At 37.3% G+C, this 19,196-nt stretch overlaps 1 pseudogene; it reads left to right on the top strand.

Moving 5' to 3' along the window:
* The first annotated feature begins 14,976 nt into the window (after nucleotides 1-14,976).
* Nucleotides 14,977-19,160, top strand: LOC127136841 (dicarboxylate transporter 1, chloroplastic-like; annotated as a pseudogene).
* Nucleotides 19,161-19,196: the final 36 nt, after the last annotated feature.

Raw genomic sequence — 19,196 nt, 5'->3', positions numbered from 1 at the left:
CCTGGGGCATCACAGGTGTTACTCCCCCTTTTTGTCAAAAATGTTGCCAAAGCAACACTTTAAATTACAGACCAAAATAAACAGAATTACACACAAATGTCAGAAACACAATCTTGATTTTACTTCACAGTTTCAATCAAGAATACCCCCTCTTGATCTTGCTTTACAGATTTGATTAAGACACCACCCACTTGATCTTGCTTCACAGCTTTGATCAAGTAGTCACACACTCTTGCTTTACAGCAGGTACACCCATATCAGATGCCATGACTTTGAGTCTGACATCTTGAACCACTCCTGCATGAACACTTTCTTGAAGTTCAGCAGGCACATAGGCTGTCTCATGTTAGGATATCCCCTTAACATCTTGTTACCACACTTGCATCAAGTAACATAGCTGTAATCAGTTGTCCAGTCATAACACACTTTCAATTGTTTAATAGGTTGAGATATTAAACAATACATCCCAAACATCATTGGTTGCTATAAATCCTCAGAAAGGCATATTCCCAATTTGCCCCTTAAATTTTCAAACTGAGTAGCATCCAGAGCCTTTGTGAATATGTCAGCAAGTTGTAGTTCAGTGGCTACATGTTCCAAGGTAATCACTTTGTCTTCCACCAGATCTCTGATGAAGTGATGTCTAATGTCAATATGTTTGGTCCTGCTGTGTTGGATGGGATTCTTGGAAATATTGATGGCACTGAGATTGTCACAGAACAATGTCATGACATTTTGAGAGACATTATACTCAGTAAGCATCTGTTTCATCCACACCAGTTGGGAACAACTGCTTCCAGCTGCTATGTACTCAGCCTCTGCAGTGGACAGTGATACACAGTTCTGTTTCTTGCCGAACCATGATATGAGATTGTTTCCCAAGAAGAAACATCCTCCTGATGTGCTTTTTCTGTCATCAGCACTCCCAGCCCAATCAGCATCATAATACCCAGATAAGACAGGCTCAGAGCCATGAGAGTATAACATACCATAGTCACAAGTCCCATTGACATACTTGAGAATTCTCTTGACTTGATTTAAGTGGCTCACTTTGGGTTCTGCTTGGTATCTAGCACATACACCAACTGCATAGGAAATATCAGGTCTACTGGTAGTTAGGTATAGTAGACTACCTATCATGCTTCTATACAAGCATTGATCAACACTGGGACCTCCATCATCTTTGGTTAACTTTAAGTGAGTAGGTGCAGGAGTTCTTTTGTGCCTAACATTATCCATACCAAACTTCTTAACTACGTTTTTGGCATATTTGCTTTGGGAGAGAAACATAGAATCCTCCATTTGGTTAACTTGCATACCAAGAAAATAAGTCAATTCCCCAACCAGATTCATTTCAAACTCAGATTGCATCTGGTGAACAAAATGTTTCACCATTTGCTCTGACATTCCACCAAAGACAATATCATCCACATAAATTTGGGCAATCATGATTTTGCCATCTTCATCCTTCACAAACAAGGTCTTATCTATCCCACATTTTCTGTACCCATGAGAGGTCAGAAATTCAGTCAACCTTTCATACCAAGCTCTAGGTGCTTGCTTCAACCCATACAAGGCTTTCCTCAACTTGTACACATGTTTAGGCAGGTTAGGATCACAAAACCCTTTAGGTTGTTCCACATAGACTTCTTCATTCAAGTAGCCATTTAAAAAGGCACTCTTCACATCCATTTGGAACAATTTGAACTTCAGAATGCAGGCCACACCTAACAACAATCTGATTGACTCAAGTCTAGCAACAGGTGGAAACGTCTCATCAAAATCAACCCCTTCAACTTGAGTATATCCTTGAGCCACTAGTCTTGCTTTATTCCGAGTGATTACTCCTTTCTCATCAGATTTGTTCTTGTAAATCCACTTGGTACCAATGATGTTAGTCCCTTCAGGTCGTGGAACTAACCCCATACTTCATTCCGTTTAAACTGCTCCAGTTCATCTTGCATGGCATTGATCCAATATTCATCAGTCAGGGCTTCTTTCACATTTTTTGGTTCAACCTTGGATACAAAACAGGAATTTGAGCTATTCTCCCTTGATCTGGTAGTCACACCACTATTGGGATCCCCTATGATAAGATCCTTGGGGTGATCCTTCTGAATTCTGATAGAAGGCACTTTGTTGAATGCATCTACCTCACATTCAGGAGGAGTCTCCTGTACCTCTTCGGACTTGACTGGAATGTCTGTTGACGTATCAAGGAATGTTCCAACATCCTCTATGACATTGATTCCTTCCTCTTTATCATCCACAATAACATTTATGGATTCCATCAGGACATTGGTCCTGTAGTTGAACACTCTGTAGGCTCTGCTGTTAGTTGAGTATCCTAGGAATATACCCTCATCACTTTTGGGATCCATTTTCCTTCTCTGTTCACGATCTGTAAGAATGTAACATTTTCTTCCAAAGATATGAAAGTACTTCACAGTGGGTTTTCTGCCTTTCCATAATTCATACAGAGTGGAAGAGGTTCCTTTTCTCAAGGTAACTCTATTATGAACATAGCGAGCTGTATTCATAACTTCGGCCCAAAAGTGCATAGGAAGCTTTGCATGAATCATTGCCCTGGCAGATTCTTGAATAGTTCTGTTTTTCCTTTCAACTATCCCATTTTGATGAGGAGTTATAGGAGAGGAAAACTCATGACTTATCCCTTCAGACGAGCAAAACTCATCAAACTTGGAATTCTTAAACTCCGTCCCATGGTCACTCCTAATTCGGACAACACAACTGTCCTTTTCCCTTTGAAGTCTGATGCACAGTTCTTTGAAGACATCAAATGCATCTGACTTTTCTCTGATGAAGCTTATCCAAGTGTATCTGGAATGGTCATCAACAACCACATATGCATACCTCTTTCCACCCAGACTCTCAACCTGCATAGGTCCCATTAAGTCCATGTGCAAAAGTTCCAGAGTTTTGGATGTTGTAGGATGTCCCAGCTTAGGATGTGACATCTTGGTTTGCTTGCCAACCTGGCATTCTCCACAGACTCTTCCTTCATCAATAAGCAGCTTTGGGATTCCTCTAACTGCTTCCTTGGATATGATCTTTTTCATTCCCCTTAAATGGAGATGACCAAGACGTCTATGCCACAGTTTCACCTCCTGTTCTTCCTTGGCTGAGGAGCAAATTGTGGAGTAGTTAGAGACTTTAGGTTCCCACAGATAACAGTTATCTTTGGATCTGGATCCTCTCATAACTTCCTGATTATCTCCATTCGTCACAACACATAGCTCCTTAGTGAACTGAACATAGAACCCTTGATCACACAACTGGCTTATGCTGATAAGATTAACAGTTAGTCCTTTTACTAATAGCACATTATTCAGTTCTGGAACTCCAGAGCTGTCCAACTTACCCACACCTTTGATTTTTCCTTTAGCACCATCACCAAAGGTCACATAACTAGTAGTGTGAGGTTGTATATTCACCAATAAATTCTCCATACCAGTCATATGTCTTGAGCAGCCACTATCAAAGTACCAGTCTTCTCTGGTAGATGCCCTTAGAGCTGTGTGAGCTAACCTAGCAAACCATTGTCGTTTCTTGATGGGGGCATTATGCTTATATGCCTTATGCTTAGGTCTGACATGAGGGGTTTGGTTAGGATAACCATGCAGCCTGTAGCAGAAGGCTTTTATATGACCAAACCTACCACAGTAGTGACATCTCCATCTCTGAAATTTCTTCTTCTGATGGTTACTCATCCTGGTTCCCTGATGTTGAGACATTGGGTGTGACTTCCGCTTGAATTTCTGAACTTCAGCCTTTGAGCGTTTGAGTTCAGCTGAGGATTTCTTCACAAAGCCTAAACCAGACATGGTTCCTGACTTCTGTCCCACCTTTAGGATCTCTTCCAAAGTGTCTGTTCCTTTATTTAGAATTCTGATGGATTTTGTCATTTGATCTAGCTTGGAGGTCAGCAAGGTTATCTCACTATTTAGACCATCTATGATTATCAGATGCTTCTGTTTCTCATCCTCTAGCTCATTGATGAGTTTCTTCTGCTTTTCTCCTTGTACACGCACTTCTGCACTTTTGACACATAGCTCTTTATATGATGCAGCAAGTTCATCAAAGGTCAGTTCATCTCCACTTGAGTCATCATTAGTGGCGCAAACACTAGTTAGTGCAGTGATATGTTTAGCAGATTCTCCTTCATATTCACTCTCAGAATCTCCTTCAGACCATGTGACAGATAGCCCTTTCTTTTGCATCTTGAGGTAAGTAGGACATTCAGCTCTAACGTGTCCAAAACCTTCACATCCATGACACTGGATTCCCTTGCCTTGGTTGAACTTTTCTTCAGACGTTGATCTTTTCCTGATGTCAGACGAGATGTTCTTGACATTTGGTCTACCTTTTTGATCAATCTTCTTTACGAACTTGTTGAACTGTCTCCCAAGCATGGCTATGGCTTCTGATATGCTTTCATCACCTCCAGTACTTCCTGCTTCTGAATCCTCTTCAGTATTTGATACAAGAGCTACGCTTTTGTTCTTCTTTTCAACATTCTCACACAAGCCCATTTCAAAAGTTTGGAGAGAACCAATAAGCTCATCCACCTTCATATTGCAGATATCCTGAGCCTCTTCTATAGCAGTGACCTTCATGGCAAATCTCTTAGGTAATGACCTGAGAATCTTTCTTACAAGTTTCTCTTCAGCCATTTTCTCACCTAAGCCACCATAAGTGTTGGCAATTTCAAGAATATTCATGTGGAAGTCATGAATAGTCTCATCCTCTTTCATCCTCAGATTTTCAAACTTGGTGGTCAGCATCTGAAGTTTAGACATCCTCACCTTGGAGGTACCTTCATGAGTTATCTTGAGGGTATCCCAAACTTCTTTAGCCATCTCACAGTGATGCATCAGTCTGAAGATGTTCTTACTTATTCGATTGAACAGTGCATTCATGGCCTTAGAGTTTCCAAGGGCTAAAGCCTCTTGCTCTTTGTCCCACACTTCTTCTGGAATTTGCATAGTGATCCTTTCTTTACCTGTCTTCGTTGGATATTCCCATCCTTTGTTGACAGCTCTCCAGACTTTGCTATCTAGAGACCTTAAGAAGGCTATCATACGAGGCTTCCAGTCATCATAGTTAGAATCATCCAGCATGGGTGGTCTATTTGAGTATCCTACATCCTTGTCCATGGTACTAGAAAGTAACTTCCCTAGATCTCACCCAGAAATTAACAGGCAGGGTGCCTGCTCTGATGCCAATTGAAATTCTAGTTAACAGACTTTCGATGTCACACGGGATGCTATGACATCCAATTCTGCGCAGACAAGAATTATGCAGAACTTAAAAATAAAGTGCAGTAAAACTACACAAGGAATTGTTTACCCAGTTCGGTGTCACACACACCTACGTCTGGGGGCTACCAAGCCAGGGAGGAAATCCACTATTAGTAGTATTAATTCAGACCTTAAACCAACTGTTTAATCCTATCACTTAATACCTACCCAATGCAATTTCAATCTTACACTAAGATCAGAGTTCCTACTCACTCCCCCTCAATCACCTCAGTGATTACAACCTTTAATTAAGTTTAAAGATAATAGTGAAGTCACACTTCAAACAACTCTTGATTGTGCTTAACAGCTTTAATCAAGATACACAACACTCACACTTAAAAGCTTAGAGTGACACAACACTTACAACTCAATGAACACCCTAGTCCAATGCAATCATCTAGGTGATAATTGCTTGGCTCACAAGATACACCTAATACAAGACACACACAAAAATACAACAGTGAAGTATGATGGAACAATAAAATCTTCACGCCTCAAAATCCCCGAGTTCTGAATGAAGGATTGCCATCCTTTTATATTGCAGCACTTGGGCCTTGTACTTGTATTTCCTGAAATTAAGGTCAAGCAAGTTAACCTAATTTCCACATATTAGGGTACTAACAAATAGTCTATTTGTTAGGTTCATTAATTGTAGCTCAGTTGTTAGTTTCCTGGGTTTTAGCTCAGCTGTTGGATTCCTGAAGAATAGCCTGAGAAAAATGCTGAAACAGAAAAACTAACCAACCTACAATTTAGCATATGCTGTCAGGAATGAATGTCACAACATTCAGTTTGACGTCCAAAGCATAGACCATATGCTAAGTCTGTTATTTTCCTGAAAACAGACTGTACAAAATGTTGTACTGTAAAAGACCAACCTGTCTATACTTTAGTATCAACTTACAATAATAAATGTCAAAACATCCAATTTGACATTTACAGAATGGGCCTTATGCCAGGTCTATTATCCTCCTGAAGAATAGACTGAGATACATACTGAACTGTAGTAGAAAACCTACCTGCCTATTATTCAGTATATGCTGTCAATGTCATAACATTCAGTTTGACATTCAGACAGTAGGCCTTGTGCCAGGTCTGTTATTCCCTTGATAAACAGACTGAAATTAAATACTGAGTTATAGCAGACAACCAACTGTTCTACACCTCAGTATTTGCTGTCAGGGATGAATATCATTACATCTAGTTTGACATTCAGTAAATCCAGCTAAACCTGCAACATACTACTCAAGTATGTCATGACATCAGTCAAGACATCAGAGTATAGTTAGATGTTCTAACACAAAATGCAGCCAATCAAACATCTCCAAAGCATGTCATGACACCAGTCAAGACATTAGAGTCCAGCTAGTGTTTTAACATAAAATGCAGCCAATTAAACATCTACACAAACCTAAACCATTCCATATATTGTGGAGTCGGTCTTGCACCTTGGATGACTGGTTCGTTTAGGATGTGTTGTCGTCGATTCCTCCATTGACGACACATGTCTTTTGCAAAGTCTCTCCAGTCAGAATATTCTAGACGATGAAGAAGAGGAACCTGAAATCATCGTTGATTCGATGGTGAACGCTGAAAAGGAAGAGGAGCCAATACCAGCAGGTCATGTATATTGCCCACCCCAACACATGACAAGGTTAAATTTGGGTTCAGATGAACCTTCGGGAGATGTATGGTACAATCCTTATGTGTAAATGCAAGGATCTCTGAAACAAGGAGACACATTTCGCACAAAAGAGGAATGTGTAAAAGCCATCAAAAAATTCCACATGGAACTATCAGCAAATTTCAGAGTTGACAGAACTGACGCATTGAGGTATAAAGTTTATTGTCCGAATGAGCACTGCCTTTTTAAGTTGTCAGCTTCGTACAGGAAGAGGAAGGAGTCTTGGGAGATTGGATCAATGGGTCCAGATCACACATGCATGCTGACAAACCCAATGCAGGATCATCATAAATTAAGCTCTCAACTAATTTGCGACGAAATATTGCCTGTCATTGGCGATAATCCGTCTTTAAAGGTGAGTACAATAATCTCGCATATTAGGGCAGAGTACAACTACACACCATCATATAGGAAGGCATGGATAGCTATAACAAAAGCTGTTGAAAAAGTGTTTGGCAATTGGGAGGAATCTTACAAACAACTTCCAAAATACATGTTCGCTCTAAAACACTATGCTCCCGGTACAATTTTCAAGATGGAAACATTGCCCGCATATACACCAGATGGTACGTGTGCTGTTGGAAATAGAATATTTCACCGTTTATTTTGGGTGTATCAACCGTGTATCATAGGTTTTTCTTTCTGTAAACCAATTATATAAATTGATGGTACATGGTTGTATGGAAAATACAAAGGAACGTTACTGATGGCAGTGGCACAAGATGGGAACAACAATATTTTTCCAATCGCCTTTGCCTTAGTTGAAGGGGAGACTGCTGAGGGATGGAGTTTTTTCCTAAGAAATCTCCGATTGCACGTTGCACCTCAGCCTAACTTGTGTTTGATCTTTGATAGACACCCCTCAATCATCAGTGCATATAATAACATTGACAATGGCTGGCAAAATCCTCATTCGACGCATGTATTTTGTATTAGACATATTGCTCAGAATTTCATGCGAGAAATCAAAGATAAGACGTTGCGTAAGAAGGTTGTCAATGCAGGTTACGCATTGACAGAACCTTCTTTCAAACACTACCGCGAGGAAATAAGATTGTCGAACGAAGATGCGGTTCGGTGGATCGATAGTATTCCGTTGGAGAAGTGGACTAGGGCATACGACGGCGGACAACGTTGGGGCCACATGACAACAAATCTTGTGGAATCAATGAACTCTGTCTTCAAAGGAATTCGTAACCTACCAATAACCGCTTTGGTGCAAGCTACATATTTCAGGCTAGGGGCGTTGTTTGAAACCAGACGCTCAAAATGGAGTTCCGTGTTGAAATCTGGACAATTGTTCAGTGATGCTTAGATGAAATTCATCAGACATGAAGCTGCCAAAGCAAACACACACGTGGTTACGGTATTTGACCGAGAAAAAGGTTGGTTTAGTGTTGCCGAGTCCATGGATCACAATGAGGGCATGCCAATGGGACAGTACAGAGTCGAATTAGATAGAGGTTGGTGCGACTGCGGAAGGTTCCAAGCCTTTCGTACTCCCTGCTCCCATGTCATAGCGGCGTGCTCAAAGGTTCGAAGGGATCCATCCTACTTGCTATCTGAAGTTTACAAAGTCGTCAGCCTTTCAAATGTTTATAAAATTAGTTTTTCAGTAGTGGCAAAAGAGGATTATTGGCCAGAATATCAAGGGGACATCGTCTGGCACAACGAAGTTACGCGAAGGAAGAAAAAGGGTCGCCCTAACAGCACCCGGATTCGAACCGAAATGGATATGACGAACAAAATGGTTAGACTATGTAGTTCATGCCGTCAACCAGGTCACAATCGTAATAACTGTCCTAGTGTTGGAACGAGCACAACCAGATAAATTCAGATGTGCCTCTGTTGCTATATATCGAAACTTAAATTTATTTCAAAGTACCTCTGTTGCAATATATGGAAAATTAATTTTACTTCATAGTAGACGTCTGTGACGAAAAGACAGTTGTTTATAATAAATAACACAAACAATTAAAACAACTAGAATACAAAAACTATGCGATTACAACCATCAATTTTTTTTTGAACATGTACTGCATCATCCTACGAGCGTCTTGGTCGGTCTTAATATCCACCCATTCACACACTTCTCCGTTTTGGTTGAACGTGGACACAAGCCATTGTATTCTTCTAATCCATTCACCCTCTCCAATTTCTCCCTCTAACCAACTCTACAACGTCCGATTAAGACGTTCAAATGTATCTGTGTTCCAAAGTCGAACCTGTATCGGAGCCGCAACGGCAGAAAATATTACATCAGCATTTCGTTTTTGAATGTATGCAGACATTGTTAAAACAAAGAAAATTAAAATTGATGGTTGGACTAGACTAAGAGATGAATTTGAGTGAAAATAATTGTGTGCAAGGTGATGGTATTTATAGAAGCGAAAGTTGAATTGGACAAAACGTAGGCGCCAGCAGACACATGACACACACACAGGCGCCACAAAAAGTGGCACCTTGCATACACACACACACAGGCGCCTCCTTTAGGAGGCAAACCAAGGCGCCACTTCCCTTGGCGCCTCCTTTAGGAGGGAAACCAATGCATAGGCGCCCATACAACTGGCGTCTCCTCTAAAATTTTAAGGGGCGCGCCAACTCCCCCGGCGCATCCTCTCCCAAACATGGTTATTTTGGATTTTTTTTGAAAACTTGGTTATTTTCGTATTTTATTTGAAAAACATGGTTATTTTAAAAAAAAATCAATTTATTTACTCATTGAATTGATAAGTTTTACCGTTTTATCAAGATAATATATTTGAAATAAAAATTTCCAAACATATCTAATATCTATCTATAAAAATGATATTCTGTCCAAATACCTAAACCAATGTTTTAAAAATTGGATCGAACCGGTCAGTTCAATCGATTGGATCGAAAATCGAAGATGAATCTATTTGGGTCAACCTTTCAAAATTGTTAGTAGGTCAAAATCGAGGTAAAACCGAAAAAACCAGATTGAACCGTCCAAAACCATTCGAACCAAAGAAACGAAGCCGATTTTGTAAAACTGTCTGATTAAAAAAAAGCATCAAATTAACCATTTTTAATTTTTTTCTAAAATTTTAATATGTCAATATCAAAACCTAACATACATTCCTCAATCACAAAAAAAATTCCATGTTTTTTTACAACCATTCAATTCTAACTTCTAAATTTTGTCACTCCATTATAGTTTTTCTTTTGACCATAATTCATCATCATCATGTCGTCTCTTTTAAACATAGTGATATCCAACATAATATTAATTGTCGTTCAAGTCAATATTGTTTGTTGTTGTCAATTAAGACTTCTTTGTCGTAGTTCAACTCAAATTCGTTTTTTTAATGAAGTATAATGTATTATTTAATTTTAGTATTTTATGTTATTTAACATAGGTATTCTTAATTATTTGAACTTTATTTTAGTTATTATATTCTATTATTTTAATATTGATTTGAATTAATTTAACTTATTTTATTGTAATTCTTTAATTTGGTCGAATTATTTTTAAATGAAGGTTGAAATGAAGTGTAGAACTATGTTATGTTATTATATATATTATCGATATTATTGTATTAACTTTGTAATAGATTTTTGAAATATTTATTTTATTAAATTGTGAACATATGATTATGTGTGACATATCTATGAAATTTAGTTTCATAAATTAATTTATTTAATAAAAGATTCGACCGTATGTTTAACCGGTTGAACCAATTAAACCTTAAACCGCAAGTTTCACCGGGTCGATCTCCGGTCCTATTTTTAAAATATTGTCTTAAACACTCTTTTTAAAATTAATTTAAATTGTTAAATAATCAAGGTTATTTTGGACTAAACACTCTTACCTTGATTAATATTTTTTTATACTATTTTCTTATAACAAAGAGGGCCAAAGCCCAAAAAGAAATGAACCGCAGATATACCTCTAAAGATGCAATCAAACTAGCTTTATTAGCTCCCAACAAAGAAACTAGAGCTTCAGGAATGTCGACGAGGACCCTAGACTCTTTATCCAAGGAACCCATCTTTGTTAACGCATCCAAACAAGCATTAGCCTCTTCATAGATGTGAGAAATTATAACAATGTCATGATATTTTATTCATCTCTTAATTTCTCTAATCAATGCAAAGCAACTAGGATTACTGCATCCCTCTCCCTGAAGCACTCTCACCACCAACTCAGAGTCAACATTAACCTCCACTCTCCTAAACCCAACACTCTTAGTGAGCTTGAGTACTTCCAAAACTCCCCAAAATCCAGCCATGATAGCACTACAATTTTCCAAATACTTGGAAAAACCCCTATCCAATCACCCCTCATATCATGAATAACGCTACCACACCCAGTCATAATATGATCTTTACTAGCCCCATCAGAGTTTAGTTTAACCATCTTAATCAATGGTGGCTTCCAACCACTAGTCCTACTTCTCACATCATTCAGAATCACATGAGATATCGAATTTGTTACTTCCTCATACTTTCGTTGTCTTTGGAAAATATAGTAGGCAGGATCACAAGGTCTCCCATAATCTTCTTCATGTTCTTATTTATTTCTCCACATCCAAATTGCATGGCATGCAACCACCCATACATTCCTCCAATTATTACTCCCATCTCCTTTGCATCTTAGGTTGAAATTAATCCAATTATACAAATCAAGGGAAAAAAATTCAGCCATGATATTGCTTGGCACTAAGCTCTTGTAAATATGCATAGCTTTGAAACAATCCCTAATGGTATGCAACATATCATCGCAAACGTTTCCACAAATCTTACAACTAGCATGGTCAAGACCTTTCCTACTTTTGCTAAGATTCGCGAGGAGCCTATCATGTTTTAACAACCACACAAAAATCTTGCACCTATCTGACACTTGTAGCTTCCATATCCTCATCTAATCATCATCTCCATGGCTACTCTCCCCCATCAATAGCATAATAAACATCCTTCAGAGAAAACTCACCATTAGTCGTGCCTGTAAAATAAAAAAAGGCCAGGATCTTTCCCCAAACAAGGCGACAAGCATGCTCAAATTGTATCCCTCCACTCAAGTGACAACCAACCATTAAGCAAGTTCCAACTCCACTCTATTTGATTTTTCATCAGGTCCACAACTTTAGCTCCAACCAAGCTATCAGGGATAATATGCTGAATATCACTGGTTCGAAGCTCATCACCTAGTCAGTTATCTCCCCACGCCCTGATTCCCGTACCATCTCCAACATGCCAACAACCAAACAAGTGAACATCCTTAGAAACCTTTGTTATCCCCTTCCAAAGTCTAGAATCCTACATCTTCTCCCTAGAGAACATGAACTTCTCTTAGATGTCATACTTATCCCACATCACCACACACTACATATTTTGAGCATTAGTGGCAATCTTCCAACCTAACTTCATCAAACACACAATGTTTAAGCTCTCCATATTCCTCAACTCCACTCCACCATGACCTTTAGGCTAAGTAAGAGTGTTCCAATCCATATCACAAATCTTTCACTATTCATCCATATCTCCCCAGATAAACTTACGTTGCATGCTATGAATATCGTCAATAGTTGCTTTAGGAAGTCTATATTTCCCCATATAAATTTTTCACTACTTTTATCCAACATTTACCATATATATTTACCATTATCCATTATTAATTAACACGTTTCAATGCATATTTTAATAGTCACTTTCCCTTTTCAATGGAACTTAAAATATACTCTCCTTAATGCATTCATAGACAACTGAAAAGTCAAAATAGAATTTGGAAGGCCTGCTTTGGGAAAATAAAGCTCTTCGATCTACTAAATCTCTTACTAGTGCTTAATCCAATCAAGAGAAATCCCTCTCTTCTTTCTTCTTCATTCCTTACATAATCCCCTATTTTTCTTCCTTGGAGAAATTCAAGTATAACGTCAACAAAATTTTGGATCTATTTTCCATAGTCGGCTACGTCGATGCCATATATTCCGATGCACCACCATCTCAAAGAATCGCCAAGGGCCTCTCTTGGATCATCATGACCCTCAACCTCAACTCCAACATAATGCATGTTATCTCTTTCTTATCAATCAATTTAAATCAATTGGTTATGATTTATACTCTTCGACTCTGATTTTCTCTATTCGGATTGCAGACACGATGAATGTTTCACTTGACTATTATCATTCTAATATATAATGATGTATCAGATCCCTCACAGATCAAAGTTAAAACTCTATAACCGCTGGAGCTTCGACGATGTCTAGGTTTTATTCTTTTTCTTTCATTTCTGTGGTTTTTGTCAAGTTTCGATTTACATTATGTAATTTAAACAATTTGAGTTGATTTAGTTATCTGTTTAGGGTTTAAACTATCTGTTTAGGATTTAAATTAATGGTTACGAATTTCTGATTTTTGTTTATTTGTTGTGGTGTTTTAACTTTCGGATGTGTCCTTGGGTGATTACATTAGAGTTGTGGCATCAAAATATGAACTGCTGGTAGATGCTCTGTTAAGAGGTTTAGGAAAGCATAATGTCCCATTGTGTAAAGGCTCACAAACTCTTTCATGATTGTCATACCCCAATTTTGTCTGGGCATTTTAAAATTTTCATAAATTTGATTTTATTTTTAATTTGCATCAGTTGTACAACATAACATACATTTATCATGAATAATACCTAAAATATCAGTCGGAATAAATTCTTGAATATACAGACAAATTGGTTAAATCATTCCTCAAGCATGTGCAAAATCAGCGGGTAAAAAGTTTCGAAATTAAACTTGCAAACGCCAGTATTATTAATCTATGGTTTGCGTAATTTAACCTGGTGTGCTTGTTATATTTTTCGACGACTTTTTCAGCTACATTTTAATCCGTCTTAGCCTTTTAATCGGTGAAAATTTATTTCAAAATTAAAAGAAACGCTGTATTTTTCCAATAAGTATATTTCGTACTGATCATTTTAGGGCATTCAGTTTAATTTTTCGAGTATATTTTTGCCCGACTTTTATTCATTTTTAGTCGTTTTAATTTTTTTCTTTTGTCAACTTAATCGGGATAGTAAAATAGAAATTTTCATGCCTTTACTTTATTTTTATCACATTTATTTAGAAAGATGTGAATTTTATTTGATTTAATTAATTTAAATTGTTTTAAATCAATTAAATCATCTAAAAAAGGGTATTTTGGACATTTGAAATTATTTAATAATGTGTATTTCTTGGTGTGTTTCTTTGATTTATTCATGAACGTTAGATCAAGTTTAATCAAAGGCCCAATTTAGCAATCCATATTCATTTCCATCATCCAATAAAAAAATAGGATTTTAATAATAATATTAATAAGGAAAAAATCAGAAAAGTTAAGATATATATCTTTCCTCCCTCCAATACTGTCTCTTCACGTGTCTCTCTCCTGGAAAATAGATGTGAATAAGAGATAATAATAATAATAAAAAATATAACAAGTGAGCAATGTTTGGACGACACATGGCACATAGGATTCTTTTGGATTATAGAAAAAGAATCTATGACAGCTCATAAGAGGATCCTTTCCTCTCTCCTCCAACGACCCTCTCTCTAAAAAACGAAAAAAAGGAAATCCCTTGGATTCTTTTCTAAAAAAGTTCTGAGCCTTATCTTCTTCTTTTCGAAACCCACCGTTCCACCTTCATCGTTTTTTTTCTCCGCCGGCAAAGCCCTTGCCGGTCTTAATCGTCTTCTTCACCCACACAAACCACAACCCTATCTCCTTCACTCTCAACATATGTGACGCTGCGCAAACCACCCATTTCCGCCGGCGACTCTGTTCACTCACCACCTACCATCGACCCTCTCAACTGTTCATTGTCTTCCTCCGTTAAGAACACCATGACCGTCACCTAACAATAATCCAAACACCTACCTTCATCTTTTTCACTCTTCATCACTGACGGATACCGCCACCCTTTCTTCTTCACCTGCTTCTCTACCTATCATCTTCCACCCTCACACGCCCGTCATATCCTCTTCTTCTTCACCTTCGTACCCCATATCTCCTTCACTCTCAACATTCCGCGCCGCCGCGCTGCAACCACCTTCCCATCTTTCCGCCTCCGTTCATCTTTGCCACTTTGCCGACTCCAAATCAATAACGCTTTCAAACCTCTCAAATCAATTCGCCACAACCATTACCTCTTGGTGTCGTTGCAATTTTGGGATTAGGAGTTTCGGTTCTCACCAAAAACCCTACCCTTCGCTGTTGCATTCTCCGGCTTCGGCGATCCAATTCTATGGATGATTTATCTTGCATTTTTCTTCGCTAAGGGTTTTATCAAAACAGGACTAGGTAAGCGTGTCGTTTATCAATTCGTTTCGCTTTTCGGTAGTTCTTCCTTAGGGTTAGGTTATAGTTTGGTTTTCAGTGAAGCTCTATTGGCACCTGCAATTCCTTCGTTTTTGGCTAGGGCTAGTGGAATTTTTCTTCCATTGGTTAAGTCTCTTTGTGTTTCTTGTGGAAGTAATGTTGGTTATGGAATGGAGAACAAGCTTGGGTCGTGGTTGATGCTTACTTGTTTCTAGACTTCATGTATTTCGTCGGCTATGTTTTGACTGCAATGGTGGTGAATCCGCTGTGTGCAATTCTTACTTTGAATTCAATTAACCAGACAATTGGGTGGTTGGATTGGGCTAAAGCTGCTATTGTGCTTGGTTTAGTGTCGTTTATTTTGGTGCCATGTTTACTGCATTTTTGTCTGTTGCTACTACTATGGGGACTCCACCATTCTTCGGAGCCATGGTGCTGTCTTTCCTCTCCAACCTTATGGGCGGCCGTACTCATTATGGGATTGGGTCAACTCCAGTGTTTTTCGGTGCCAACTATGTCCCACTTGCCAAATGGCGGGGTTACGGCTTTGTTATTAGTATTATTAACATTTTAATCTGGCTTGGACTCGGGTCTATTTGGTGGAAAGCTTGTGGTAAGGGCCCTGATATAGAATTTTGCCAATACAGTTTAAATTTTTTGAATACATCCATGTACGCATTCTTGTTGTTATCAGCAGGTGAAGTAAATTACTATTTTTTTTCCAAATTAATATAATTTCTAAAACTTTTTAATTCTAAACTTTGGATGAAAAAGAATATAGGAAGCGTTCACTTCACTATTTCTCAAGTACTCGAATGATTAGCGCATGCCATATTGCTTAAATTCTTGTCACCCGATTAAAATTTTAATCGTATAAGTTCAAATCAATATAAATATTTTGTAATAATTTAAACTTTGGATGAAGAAGAATGGGAGGCGTTCGCCTCACCATCTCTCGAATAATTAAACGATTGGCGCTCGCCATATTGCTCGAATTATCGACTTCCGATTAAAACACGCTAAATGAACTTGGATAAAGGAATGGGTGGCGCACGCCTCATTGTTCCTTGAATAAGAAAGTGGGAGGCGCTCGCCTCACTACCGTGTATATTCAATTTCCGCAAACACTTTCAATAATAATTTAGACTAAAAATGGAATAGGAGGCGTTCGCCTTGTTATCCCTCGAAAGAATTGAACGATTGGTGTGCACCACATTGCTCAATATTTTGTCGTTCTTCTAAAAAATACCAAACTCATTAAACTTAATCTCTCGCTCTCGCGCGACCAACAACTTAACTCTTTTTTAAAAAAGGAACATTGCTTAAACTTTTCTAGTGAGTACACAAACTAGTGCTTAAGTCTCCACCGCGATCATGCAAGCCAATGTTTACTGCTAGGATGCGATCTAAGCACTTGTTTATTAAAACACATCCAACTTATCAAACCTCTTTCATCGCCCCTGTGCGATCGAAACTCTTTTAAAAAAGAACACTGTTTAATCCCTTCTAACACGCACAACAAACTAGTGCTTAAGCCTCTGCCGAGAGTAGACAAGCTAACGTTTCGCCTTTAGAACGCGATCTAAACAGTTATTCATTAAAAGACACCAACCAACCGTAGTTCCCCGAACTACAAATGCTCTGATTTCCTTATTGCACCATAAGGATACGTAGGTAGGAGATTGCTAGATCTTCGCGAGCACACTAATAAAAAACCTCCCCTTTCCGAGGTTTTCATCCATCTCTATTTATCCTTTATCTACTCGAAGAAAACAAACAACATAAGTTAACATTCAAATCGCAAATTAGACTAAAAGGTTCCCGTTGAGTACACCGGACGTGAGGGGTGCTAATACCTTTCCCTTGCATAATCGACTCCCGAATCCAAATATGGTTGCGACGACCATTATTCTCTAATTAAGAGGTTTTATCGATATTTTCCTATTCCTTCATTGGTATAAATAAAGTTCGGTGGCGACTCTGTTCGAACTAATTTTTTTGCGATCATCGCGAGGAGTCGTATTTTTCGAGATGCGACAATGATGCACGGTAGGAACGATGGGAATACTGTTTCTAAATTCTTTCAATAAATTAGAACATTAATGGGAAGAATGTGTCTAAATTATTTTAATAAATTTCACACCCTTCTTCATTCCTTTTTTTATTTTTGATATAAGTTAAGTTCAATAAACAATGGGGAATTTAGTTATTGATGACAATTTAGGTTCCCTTTTTCGTTAAGGTTACTCAGAGGTCCTAGCATGCCCGATAAAGTATTGTTGAACAGAAGGTCAGAGCCATCCGATAAATCTAACTCAAAGGGTTGGACTGATTTTGGCTTATTTGGAACATGTTAGAAAATATATGGCTAGGGCTTCCTTTGATTGATCTAAATACAAGGGCGATTTTGATTTGCGGTTATTCGACGTTGGCAATAGCTCTTTTATAATTAAGAATACTAGAGCCGACGTTGATGCGCACATGTATGCTTTTATGACTAAGTCTCTTTTGGTGGGTCATACAAATTATAAGTATCTGAGGTATCCAGTGATTCATACGCCGTGGATTAGGGGTGTGCAATAAAAAAGTTCAAAAAACCACTTTTAAAAATATGGTGCACCAATTTTAAAAATCCACATTATTTGGTTTAAAAACTAGTCCAAATCCATTTTATTAAAACCACCAAAAACCAATATGTACTTTTTAAAACCAATATATGAATGATTAGTCTACTTTTCAAACATAATATGTTTTACTTTTTCTCTATTTTTGGTTCATAAGTGACAATTAAAGTAATGTGTATTTAATAAAAAGAAATCATAAGTATTGTTTTCTATGGTAAGATAAAAAAAATACACATTAATTACATTTTCTTGAATAGAGCTTTGTGTTTAAAATCATGTTTATTTTAAGAAATCTCTTTCACTTTTGTAAAATGCAAGTGAAGATGAATGAAGTCATGAAAATGGTAACTATAACATACTATAGAAAGAGAGAGCAGTTTTTTGAGAAGGTGAAACCAAAGATAATTATATATATATATATATATATATATATATATATATATATATATATATATATATATATATATATATATATAATATATATATATATATATATATATATATATATATATATATATATATATATATAATTACTCAATTTTGATTTTTCAGATTGAAATTTGATTTTTTTTACCGTTTCTTAACATTTCTTCTTCGCCAACTAATAGTGATTGATTTCAAAAACGATTGAATAAAGTTAAGAAGTTGTTGGAATGAAATCTAAGTTTGAGGGAAATTTTGTTTTAAAATTGGTCCAAACAAAAATTGATTTTTTTAGTGTAAACCGGTTATTAACCAAACCGATCCAAACATGAACCAATTTTAAAAAAATAAACCAATTTTGTCAAAGTTGTTTTAACAACCAAACTAATCCGTATATTTGATTCAATTTGGTTTGGATTTTGAATCATGCACACCCCTACCGTGGATTTTAGAACTTATTTGTACACTTTACTCGGTTCACCATAGTGTTTTGGAAATTTTGATATTTATTAAAATGTGCTTAAATTTCACTTTTTTTTGACAATTTTTTATAAGTTGGTTCAGCTGGAAGAGAGAATGACACGCCCTCAATGATTTTAATTACTATTTTTTGTGTTTTATGTTGCTAAAGACTTAAGTTAGTTTGATGTTAAAGGGGTTAATTCTATGTTGTCAATGTTGGTTGATTGTGTTTATTCTGATTCTGATGAAGTTATTGTGTTATATTTTTGGCTTGTATTGAAAGTTCCTGTTGTTAGGCAAGAACTTGTTCAGCTAAGGAAAACTGCAACTTAGACATAATTTCCCTGATACATTTTTCAAATTTTGTTA

Source organism: Lathyrus oleraceus, chromosome 4 (genome assembly GCF_024323335.1).
Source record: "Lathyrus oleraceus cultivar Zhongwan6 chromosome 4, CAAS_Psat_ZW6_1.0, whole genome shotgun sequence".
Taxonomy (NCBI): Eukaryota; Viridiplantae; Streptophyta; class Magnoliopsida; order Fabales; family Fabaceae; genus Lathyrus; species Lathyrus oleraceus.
Note: the sequence above shows the minus strand (reverse complement) of the source record. Positions and strands in the feature narration are given on the sequence as shown.